The sequence below is a fragment of the Cervus elaphus genome, chromosome 3 (genome assembly GCF_910594005.1).
Source record: "Cervus elaphus chromosome 3, mCerEla1.1, whole genome shotgun sequence".
In the NCBI taxonomy this organism is placed as follows: Eukaryota; Metazoa; Chordata; class Mammalia; order Artiodactyla; family Cervidae; genus Cervus; species Cervus elaphus.
Window position 1 is genome coordinate 26902064 of NC_057817.1, and position 10833 is coordinate 26912896.

Genomic DNA, 10833 nt, shown 5'->3' on the forward strand with positions numbered 1-10833 from the left:
CTGCCAAACTCTTTTTTCAATTGAAGTATAGTCAATTTACAATATTGTGTTCAAACTATTTTCTAAAGTGGTTGTGCCATTTTGCATTGCCACTAGTAATGTATGAGAGTTCCAATTGCTGTGCACCCTCACCAGCTCTTTTTATTATCTTCTTTTTCTTTTCTTTTAAAAAAATTAACCTTCCCTGGTGATAATTTCTCATCAATGTTCTTTCTTTTTTAGAAAGGTTTTCATTATCTACTTATTTTTGGCTGCTCTGGGTCTGTATCGCTGCACTCAGATTTCTCTAGTTGTGACAAGTGGGGGCTACTCCCCTGTGTGGAGAACGGGCATCAGAACACAGGCTCAGTAGTTGCGGGGCATGGGCTCAGTAGTTACGGCACACAGGCTTCGTTGCTCCACAGCATGTGGAATTGTCCTCAGCCAGGGATCAAACCCGTGTCCCCTGCACTCGCACGTGGCTTCTTAATCACTGGGCCACCAGGGAAGTCCTATTATTATTATTATTATTTTTACTTTCTTTTTTTTGTTGTGCCATGTGGCATGTGGTATCTTCCCTGACCAGGGATCAAACCTGTGTTTCCTGCATTGGGATTGGAAACACAGAGTCTTAGCCACTGGACCATCACCAGGAATGTTCTGTTTATCTGTTTTTTAAATTATAGTTTTCTTTGTGGTGGGTGCATAGTAATATCCCATGGTAGCTTTAATTTGTATTTTCGTAATGACTAATGGTGTTGAGCATCTTTTTTATGCACCTTTGTTGCCACCTATACCTCTCTGAAGAGGTGTCTGTGCAAAAGATTTGGCTTAATCTCCAAAATACACAAATAGCTCATACAAGTCAACAATAAAAGACCCAAACAACTCAATCAAAAACTGGACAGAAGACCTTAACAGACATTTCTCCAAAGAAGAAATACAAATGGCCGGTAGACACATGAAAAAATGCTCAACATCACTAATTACTAGAGAAATGCAAATTAAAACTGCAATGAGGTAATTCCTTATGCTGGTCAGAATGGCCATCTTAAAAAAGTCTACAAGGTTTCCCTAGTGGCTCAGTGGTAAAGAATTCACCTGCCAATGCTGAAGACATGAGTTCGATCCCTGATTTGGGAAGATCCCACATGCCACAGAGCAACTAAGCCCATGCGCCACAGCTATTGAGCCTGTGCTTTAGAGTCTGGGAACTGCAACTACTGAAGGCCTCCTATGTCCTGGAGCCCATGCTCCACAAGAGAAGCCACCGCAATGAGAAGCCCTCGCACCACAACTAGAGAGTAGCCCCTGCTTGCTGCAACTAGGGAAAAGCCCGTGGAGCCATGAAGACCCAGCATGCCATTAAATAAACCGCATAATAAAAAGACCCAGCAGCCATTAAATAAATAAATAAAATTATTGAAAAATATAAAAATAAATATAAAGTCTACAAATAACAAATGCTTCTGGAGAAGGTGTGGAGAAAAGGGAATCCTCCTACATTCTTGGTGGAAATATAAGTTGGTGTAGCCACTATGGACAACAGTGTGGAGGTTCCTAAGAAAACTAAAAATAGAATTACCATATGATCCAGTGATCCCCCTCCTGGGTTTAACGCCCAGACAAAACTATAATTCAAAGACACATGCACACCTATGTTCATAGCAGTGCTATTCACAATAGCCAAAACATAGAAACAAATATCCAGCAATAGATAAATGGATAAAGAAGATGTAATACATATATATGATGGAATACTACTCAGTTATAAAAAAAAAAAAACCAAAATAATGCCAGTTGCAGCAATGTGGAGGCAACTAGAGATTATCACACTCAGTGAAGTAGGTCAGAAAGAAACAAATACCATATGATAAACTTACATGTGGAATCTAAAATCGGCACAAAAGAATCTATGAAATAGAAACAAACTCACAGACTTCTGGTTGCCAAGGGGGTGAGAGTCAGGGGCGGGAAGGACTAGATATGTGGGATTAGCAGATGTAAACTATTATATATAGGATGGATAAATAACAAGGTCCTATTGTGTAGCACAGGGAACTATTTTCAGTCTCCCTCGATAAACCATGGGCTTCCCTGATAGCTCAGTTGGTAAAGAATCTGCCTGCAATGCAGGAGATCTGTGTTGGATCCCTGGGTTGGGAAGATCTCCTGGAGAAGGGAAAGGCTACCCACTCCAATATTCTGGCCTGGAGAATTCCATGGACACGGTCCATGGGGTTGCAAAGAGTTGGACACAACTGAGTGACTTTCACTTCACTTTCATAAACCATAATGGAAAATGTATTTTAAAAAAACATGTCTGTATGTGTATAACTGAGTCACTTTGTGTACAGAAGAGACTGGCACAACATTGTAAATCAATTGCACTTCAATAAAATATTAAAAAATATTGGGTTGTCTTTTATTATTTATTTTTGAGATTAAAAAATATATCTAGATTTAAGTTCATCATATATGTGATTTACAACTATTTTCTCCTTTTGTGTTTGTAATTCTATATTCTTCATGGTTTCTCTTTTGGAGAAGCTATTAATTAATTTTGAAGAAGTCCAGTTTATCAAGTTTTTACCTTAAAGGATTATGCTCTGGTGCTGTATTTGAGAAATCTTTGCTTATCTGAAAGTCACAAAGATTTTTTTTCTGTTTATTCTAGAAAATTTGTGACTTTAAATTTTATATTTTGGCCTAAGATTCACTTAAGTTAATGTGTTTGGCAAACAGTTTCTCCCAATCTGTGGCTTGTTTTTGTATTTTCTTAGTGTCATCACAATAGGTGAAGTTTTCAATTTTGGTAAAATTACATTGCCAGATTTTCCTTTAATGGTTTATGTTTTTTTGTGTCCTAAGAAATCTTTATCTAACCTGAGATCACTAAGGTTTTTCTTATGTTTTCTTCTAGAAGTTTTATATTTTTAGGTTTTTTGTTTTGAGTTGATTCGTGTCACTGACAAGCAGAGCAATTGGGTTGAGGTTAATTTTTTTTTTTTTTTGACACGAGGATGTCCAATTGTTCCAGCAGTATTTGTTGAAAAGACTATCTTTTCTGCAATGATCTACCTTGATACCACTGTGTCCATTGTGTGAGTCTATTTCTGGACTCCTTTGATGTATATATCTATACTTATGCTGATACCCCACTGTCTTGATTACTGTAGCTTCATGGTAAGTCTTGAAATCAGGTAGCACGAATTCTCCAACTTTCTTCTTCTTTTTCAAAATTGTTTTTACTAGTCTAGGCCCTTTGCTTTGTTCCTGATCTTATGAGGAGAGCATTAATTCTTTCAGTATTAAAAGTGATGTTAGCCATGCTTTTTTGTAGATGCTCTTCATCAGATCATCTGATGAAGGTCATTTTTGCTGAGATTTCTTAATCATAAATGAATATTGAACTTTGTTAAATGCTTTTCTGCATTGATTGAGATGGACATATAATTTTTCTTATTTAGTCTATCAGTAAAATAAATTACATCGATTTTAAATATTTGGCCCACCTTCTGTATCTGGGATTTGATTACAATGTATAGTTCTTCTTATTTGTTGCTGGATTTGATTTGTTAATATTTTGGAAAAGATTTTGCATTAATGTTCCTGGAGGATATTGATCTATTCTTTTCTTGCAATGTTTTTGTCTGGCATTGGTATCAGAGTAAAGCTGACTTTATAAAATGAGTTAGGAACAGGTTCCTCCTCTTCTGTTTTCTGAAAGAATTATGTAGAATTGATAATATTTCTTCTTTAAAAGTTTGGTAGAATTCATTAATTAAGCAATCTGAGTCCAGACTTTTCTTTGTGGAAGGTTTTTAATTAAGAATTTAATTTGTTAAATAGATATAGAACTATTTAGGTTTTCTAATTCTTTTGTATGCTCTTCGGTATTTTACATTTTTAAAGGAATTAGTTCACTTCATCTAAGTTGTCCAGTTTATAGGCAGCAATATTCCCTTATTATCCTCTTAACATCTACAGGAGCTGTAATCCCCTCTTTCATTGCTGATATTGGTAGTTTATGTCTTCTCTCTCTTTTTTTCTTTCCCTGGTAGATGAGTTTTGCCAATAGTTTTCATTTTCCAAAGAATCAGCTTTTGGTGTCACTGGTTTCTTCTACTGTTTTTCTATTTTTAAGGTCATTGATTTCTGCTCTTAAATTTATTATTTGCTGCCTTCTGCTTGCTTCTTGCTTTGGTTTTAATTTGCTTTCTTTTCCAGTTTCTTAATTTGGAGGCTTAGGTTTTTATTTCAAGGGTTTAAAAAAAAAGTAAGTATTTAATGCTATAAATTTCCCTCTAGGCACTGCTTTATCTGTGTCCCAAAATGTTTAACTAATTTAAAGTATTTTCTAAATTTCCTTGTGAGTTGTTTTAACCATGGATTATTTATAAATATGTAGCTTAATTCACAAATATTTTGAGATTTTCCAGATATACTCTGCTATAAATTTCTTTTTTTAAGCCTCTTATGGTAAGAGAACATAGATTTTATGATTTCATTTCTTTTAAATTTGTTGAGATCTGTTTCTTTTTTGACCCAAAATATGAGCTATTCTTGTAAATGTTCACTTGAAAAAAAAATACATTCTGCTGTAGTTGGGTGAAATTTTTTATGTATCAATTAGATCACATTAGTTGATGATGTTTTTTGAGTCTTTACTGATTTTCTGTTTATCTTATTAATTACTGAGAAAGGAATATTGAAGCCTCCGAGTATAATTTTGGATGTATCTACTTCTCCTTTCGGTTCTTTCAATTTCTCTTTTATGTTTTTTAAAACTCTGTTGTTGAGTGCATACACATTTAGGATCACTGTAGCTTCTTGATGAATTGGCCTCTTTGTCATTCTATAATGTCCTTCTTTATCCCAGATATAGTCTTTGTTTTGAAGTCCTTTTTGTCTGATATTCATGTGACTTTCTTCTAATTTTCCCCTTCTCATGGAATGGTATCACCACCCAAAGAGGTGTCTAAGGCAAAAACTGCGTTGTCATCCTTGACGCTTCCCACCCTCCATCACCATGTCAGCTTAGGGTCAAATCTTGTCCATTTTACCTAAGTGACTGGTTTTCCCTACTTTGTATTTATTTATATTTTAAAAACAATTTTATTGATTTACTTTTGGCTCTGCTGGGTCTTTGTTGCTGTGAGGGCTTTTCTCCAGTCGCAGAGAGTGGGGTCTACTCTTCGCTGCCTTGCTGGGGCTTCTCATTGCAGTTGCTTCTCTTGTTGCAGAGCATGAGCTCTTGGTGTTCAGGCTTCAGTAGTTGGGGCGTAGAGGCTCAGTAGTTCCAGTTCCCGGGCTCTTGAGCACAGAATCAGTGATGTGGCGGACAGGCTTAGCTGCTCCATGACATGTGGGATCTTCCTGGACCAGGGATTGAACCTGTGTCTCTTGCATCGGCAGGTGGATTTTTTACCCGGGAAGCCTCAATTTTTACATGTTCATTAGTGTCATTATTATGTTACTATCTTTTTCTCCAACTAAATTATAAGGTCAGGGGCCATGTCTATTTTGCTTACCCTTGTGTCCTCAATGCCTGCGTTTATTAGGTGCTCAAAAAATATTTGTCGAATATGTGGGGAGTCAACTTTATAGTGGATAGAAGGAAGAGGCAGAAGATAAAGTGGGAAAGGTTGCTGAGGGCCAAGTCAAGGAGGACCTTGCAGGCTTTGTAGAATTTTTCCTTCTTTGCTTAATTTTATTTTACACCAGATACATCAGGGAATGTGTTATGAATGTATGTGCCAAGGTATCCCCTAGGCCTGCAAAGGATTGGGGTCTGAACCTCTATTTATAACAAGTTCCCTAGGAGGGCACCAAAGGTTGGGGGCCACTGTTTTAGGGTCTAGGAAGACAATGAAGATTAAATAGGGAAGTGTCATGGTCAGAATTGCATTTTGGCAAGACCATTTTAGCTGTATAATTTGGAAAAATAGGAAGGAACAAGACCGGAGATTACTGTCGTCATCTAGGCAAGTGATGATGAATGCCCAGAGTAGGGGAGAATTAGTGGAGAACAGAGTAGAAAATAGATTCAAGGGGAGTTTAGAAGTTAGAGCTGGCAGGTCTTGGTATCTAATTAGATATAAGGGGGAAAAAAGATGAAAGAATAGCAACCATAATAATGAATAGTTACTGAGAACCTATGAAGTACCAGGCATGATCCTATGTGCTTTACACATATCACATTATTTAGTCTCATAACAACCAGATTAGGCATGTATAGAGTACCATCTCTGGATTACTCCCAATTTTCTTGCTTTGGAGGCAGTAATGCTGTCTACCAGACGAGGATTATGAAAGGAAGGAAGGCCAGGAGGATGGTGTTAAGGCAATGACTTCAGTTTGGGAACCTACTGACTTTGGGACTTGGGAGAGATATCCAGGTGGCAATCAGGAATATGGGTCTGAAACTTTCCTGAGAGTCCGGAGATGTGGGTCTAGGAGCTGTCATCTTTGGGAATGGATGGGATTGGCCAAAGGAGGTTGAGGTACCGTCCTGGGGATCTTAACATCCAAGGCTGAGGCTCTCAGTCTGCCTTTTGTGATGGTTTCCTGAGCCCATGAGCCCACTGAGTTGTATGGGAGATGCTGACAATCTGTGATTGTACTTTAGAGTCTCAAAAGTGTGCAGTTAAGTTCAGTTCAGTTGCTCAGTCGTGTCCAACCCTTTGTAACCCCATGGACTGCAGCACTCCAGGCTTCCCTGTCCATCACCAACTCCCAGAGCTTGCTCAAACTCATATCCATCAAGTCAATGATGCCATCCAACCATCTCATCCTCTGTCATCCCCTTTTCCTCCTGCCTTCAACCTTTCCCATCATCAGGGTCTTCCCCAAGGAGTCCATTCTTTGCATCAAGTGACCAGAGTACTGGAGCTTCAGCTTCAGCATCAGTCCTTCCAATGAATATTTAGGACTGATTCCCTTTAGGATTTACTGGTTTGACCTCCTTGCAGGCCAAGGGACTCTCAAGAGTCTTCTCCAACACCAAAGTTCAAAAGCATCAGTTCTTCAGTACCCAGCTTTCTTTATAGTCCAACTCTCACATCCATACATGACTACTGGAAAAACCATAGCTTTGATTAGACAGACCTTTGTCAGCAAAGTAATGTCTCTGTTTTTTAATATGCTGTCTAAGTTGGTCATAGCTTTTCTTCAAAGGAGCAAGCATCTTTTAATTTCATGGCTATAGTCACCATCTGCAGTGATTTTGAAGTCCCCCAAAATAAAATCTGTTACTGTTTCCTTGTTTCCCCATCTATTTGCCATGAAGTGATGGGACCGGATGCCATGATCTTTGTTTTTTGAATGTTGAGGTTTAAGCCAGCTTTTTCACTCTCCTCTTTTACTTTCATCAAGAGACTGTTTAGTTCTTCTTCGCTTTCTGCCATAAGGGTGATGTAATCTATGTATCTGAGGTTATTGATATTTCTACTGGCAATCTTGATTCCAGTTTATGCTTTATCCAGTCTGGCATTTCACATGATGTACTCTGCATTTAAGTCAAATAAACAGGGTGACAATATACAGCCTTGACATACTCCTTTCCCTATTTGGAACCAGTCTGTTGTTCCATATCCAGTTCTAACTGTTGCTTCTTGACCTGCATACAGATTTCTCAGGAGGCAGGTCAGGTGGTCTGGTATTCCCATCTCTTGTAGAATTTTCCACAGTTTGTTGTGGTATGGCCCACAAAAAAGATAAAGGGCTACAGATACAAATGGTGGGTAGATAAAGTGAATTCAGGAGTGCAAAGAAGTGGCCAGAGAGATAGTAAGAAATTCAGAAGGAGATGTCAGGAGGTTAAGAAAATCATCTTTCAAAAAAGAGGGAGTATCCACTCTAATATTGCAGGAGGTCAGATAAGAAAAAGCTTGAAATGGTCTACCAGATTTGGCTCTCAGTTGATCATGGATGGCTTTAATAACTTCTGTGGCTGGTGGCTGGGGTCAGAGTAGATAGGATGAGATGAAAATAGAGAACGAATATAGCCTCTTTTTTGGAGGAAGAGCAAAGAGAGGGGTCAAGGATAATTCCCCTCCCTCCTTCCCTCTTTCCCTTCTTCCTTACTTTTTTTTTTTTCTCTTCTATTTTTGTCTGCATGGCATGTGAAATCTTAGTTCCCTGACCAGGGATTACACCTGTGCCCCCTCAGTGGAACTGTGGTGTCTTAAACACTGGACTGCTAGGGAAGTCCCCTTCTTTGCTTTTTTAAAGGAGGAAGGGTCTTGAGCAGGGATACAGATAGAGGGGAAAAAATTCCTCCTATGATGAAGGTGAGAGGAGCAGGACCAGAGAGAGAAGCCAGTTGATGCAGTGAGGTTCTGAGGGGTGGAGTTCGGAGTGCAGCTGAAGGGCCTGACTTAGAACACAGCGAGGGCCATATCCCAGAGGGAGGAAAGGATGGGAATGGATACAGACAGCGGGTAAGGGGATGTTGTTAAGGATGGTGGTGGCAGCCATGGAGGTCCCCTTGGGCACCAAGAGTTTATGATTCTGATGACTAGCAGAGGAAAGGGATGGTGCATCTGGCCTCACGTTAGCTAAGAAGACACTGCTTTTTCCTTAGCCTGGATCACCCTCCTCCTTATATGGGGGCTTGGAAGCCTTCCTTGACTGATACCCCCCCTCTGCCCTTTCCCAGTACCTGCCAGCTCCCCGTTACCTCTTTGCCTCAGCACAGAGGCCAAGAGCTCCCCTTGGTTCAGTGTCTGTCTGTCTGTCTGTCTCTGGTCTTCAGAGAGAAGGCTCAAGGAAGGAGGTGAGGAGGCGATGGGAACACATGTGAATCTGTAAAACGGGTGGCTTCTCCCTCAGGACTGTCCCCCAGCTCTCAGGACAGGCTGTGCCCACAAGGGGGTGCTCAGCCAGAGAAGGCCTGTTGTGGCACCATCTGGGCAAATGGCCCAGTTGGCAGGCTGGGAGCAGGGCCCTCACTCTGGTCAAGACCTTTGCTCCCTGCTCAGATGGCCCTGGCCTCCGTTGCCATGGCTGCTTTTTAGTTTGAGGTAAACAAGCTCTTCCTCCTCCTGTCCAGACACCTAAATGTCTCTCTGGGGAGGGGCTGGAATTTCAGGCGTCCAGGTGTCCCTCACTCCCCTTCCCAGAAGGCACAAGGGTATGAGTCATACCTTCAGGCCCCTCTCCACCCCCTCGCTGCTCTCAGGCGGCCCTGCTTCTCCCTCCTGCCCCACCTGGGTCTTGAGAGAAATTGGGGAGGAGGGGGTGAGGGCTGGGTCTCACTATCAAGCTGGGTGTGGGGTGGAGGGCAGAGCCTTCCTGTCCTCCTCTGGGCTGTTTCCAGCAAGATCCAGTCTCGGGGCCTGGATCCTGGGGCCTCAATCCAATCCCTGGAATCAGTGAGAACAATTACAGCTTCTTTCCTCCTTATCTGCTGGATCCTTAGGGCCTAGGGTGAGAGAGAGAAGAGGACAGAAAAAACAAACGCGGAGGAGAATAGGGATCAGAGCAGAGAAAATGATTCACCTGGATAGAATTGACTCTTGGAACCATTCATTCATTCAGTCACTCATTCTGTGAATCAAACAAACTCCTGTGCTGGGTGCTGAGGGAAATAGAAACTTGTAAGACAGAACCCTGTTTTTTTGTGTTTTTGTTTTTTTTTCTGATGTGGTCCATTTTTAAAGTCTTTATTGATTTTGTTACAATATTGCTTCTTTTTTTATGTTTTGGTTTTCTGGCCATTAGGCATGTGGCATCTTAGCTCCCTGACAAAGGATTGAAACTGCCCCCCATGTACTGGAAGGCAATCTTAACCACTGGACTGCCAGGGAAGTCCCACCACCCTGATTTTGAGGAAGCGCCTTAGAGCCGGTGTGAAGGCCCTGGATTGGAATCTGGGGGCCTTGGCTTGAGCCCCAAACACCACTGGATGGGCAAATCACTTCTCTAAGCCTTGGGTTCCTCGTCTGTGAATGAGGATAACGATACTGACCTCCCAAGGTTACTGTGCAGATCAGATGAGACGAATATGGACGACTGCTTCATTTGCCCTTGTCCACTGCCTGTCAGATGCCTGTGGCTCGGGTTTACAATCAGGGAGGGGTGCTCAGACAGGTATAACCCAGCCCAGGGTGTAACAAAGGTCGGTTCTTGGGGTCTCTGTGGGAGGAGCCACTTCCTACTGTGCTGACTCTGGCGGCGGTGTGGGGAGGTGCCTGGTGTGTGATTTTCATTCAGTAAATGTTTGCAGAGTGCCCGGGGTGTGCTGGAGCCAGGGCCTGCAGGAAGGGTAAAGTTTCAGCAGGTGCAGGTGCCAGGGATGGCGGCAGGAGGTACAGGCAGAGCCCTGGGGCTGGGGCAGGAGGCAGCTAGTGCCAGGCAGGAAGGATTCAGCTCCATCCTTCATGAAGAGCTTGACCTTTACTCTGAAGGCAAAGGCGGTTCTGAGCTGGGGAGTGACAGGATCAAAGTGGTGTTTGTAGAACAGTCTGGCTGGGCCCTGGGCCCTGCGAGAGGACAGCTTGGAGCAAAGCAAAACGAGTGCAGTGCGGAGGCGGAGGGGGGCTGGGCCACAGGGAAAAAGCCTACGTGTCTAGGAGCCTTGGGCCTCCGGCGGGCAGTGAGGTCACCTCTCCCCCAACTCTGCGAGGAGGAGGAGGAGGGCATTCGTGGCTGCACGTCTTTGTCCCTGGGGGCCCTTCTCACCTGCCTGTGAGAAGGCAGGAGGGAACGTGGCAGGGAGGTGGAGAATTTCTCAGGGACACAGACAGCAAGGAACACTGCCTCTTCTTGCCTCCTTCCTCCATGGAAACCAGGGCTCTGCTCAGGGGGGGAAGAGGGACAGACTGGAATTAGGATTGGGCTCCCTTCTGG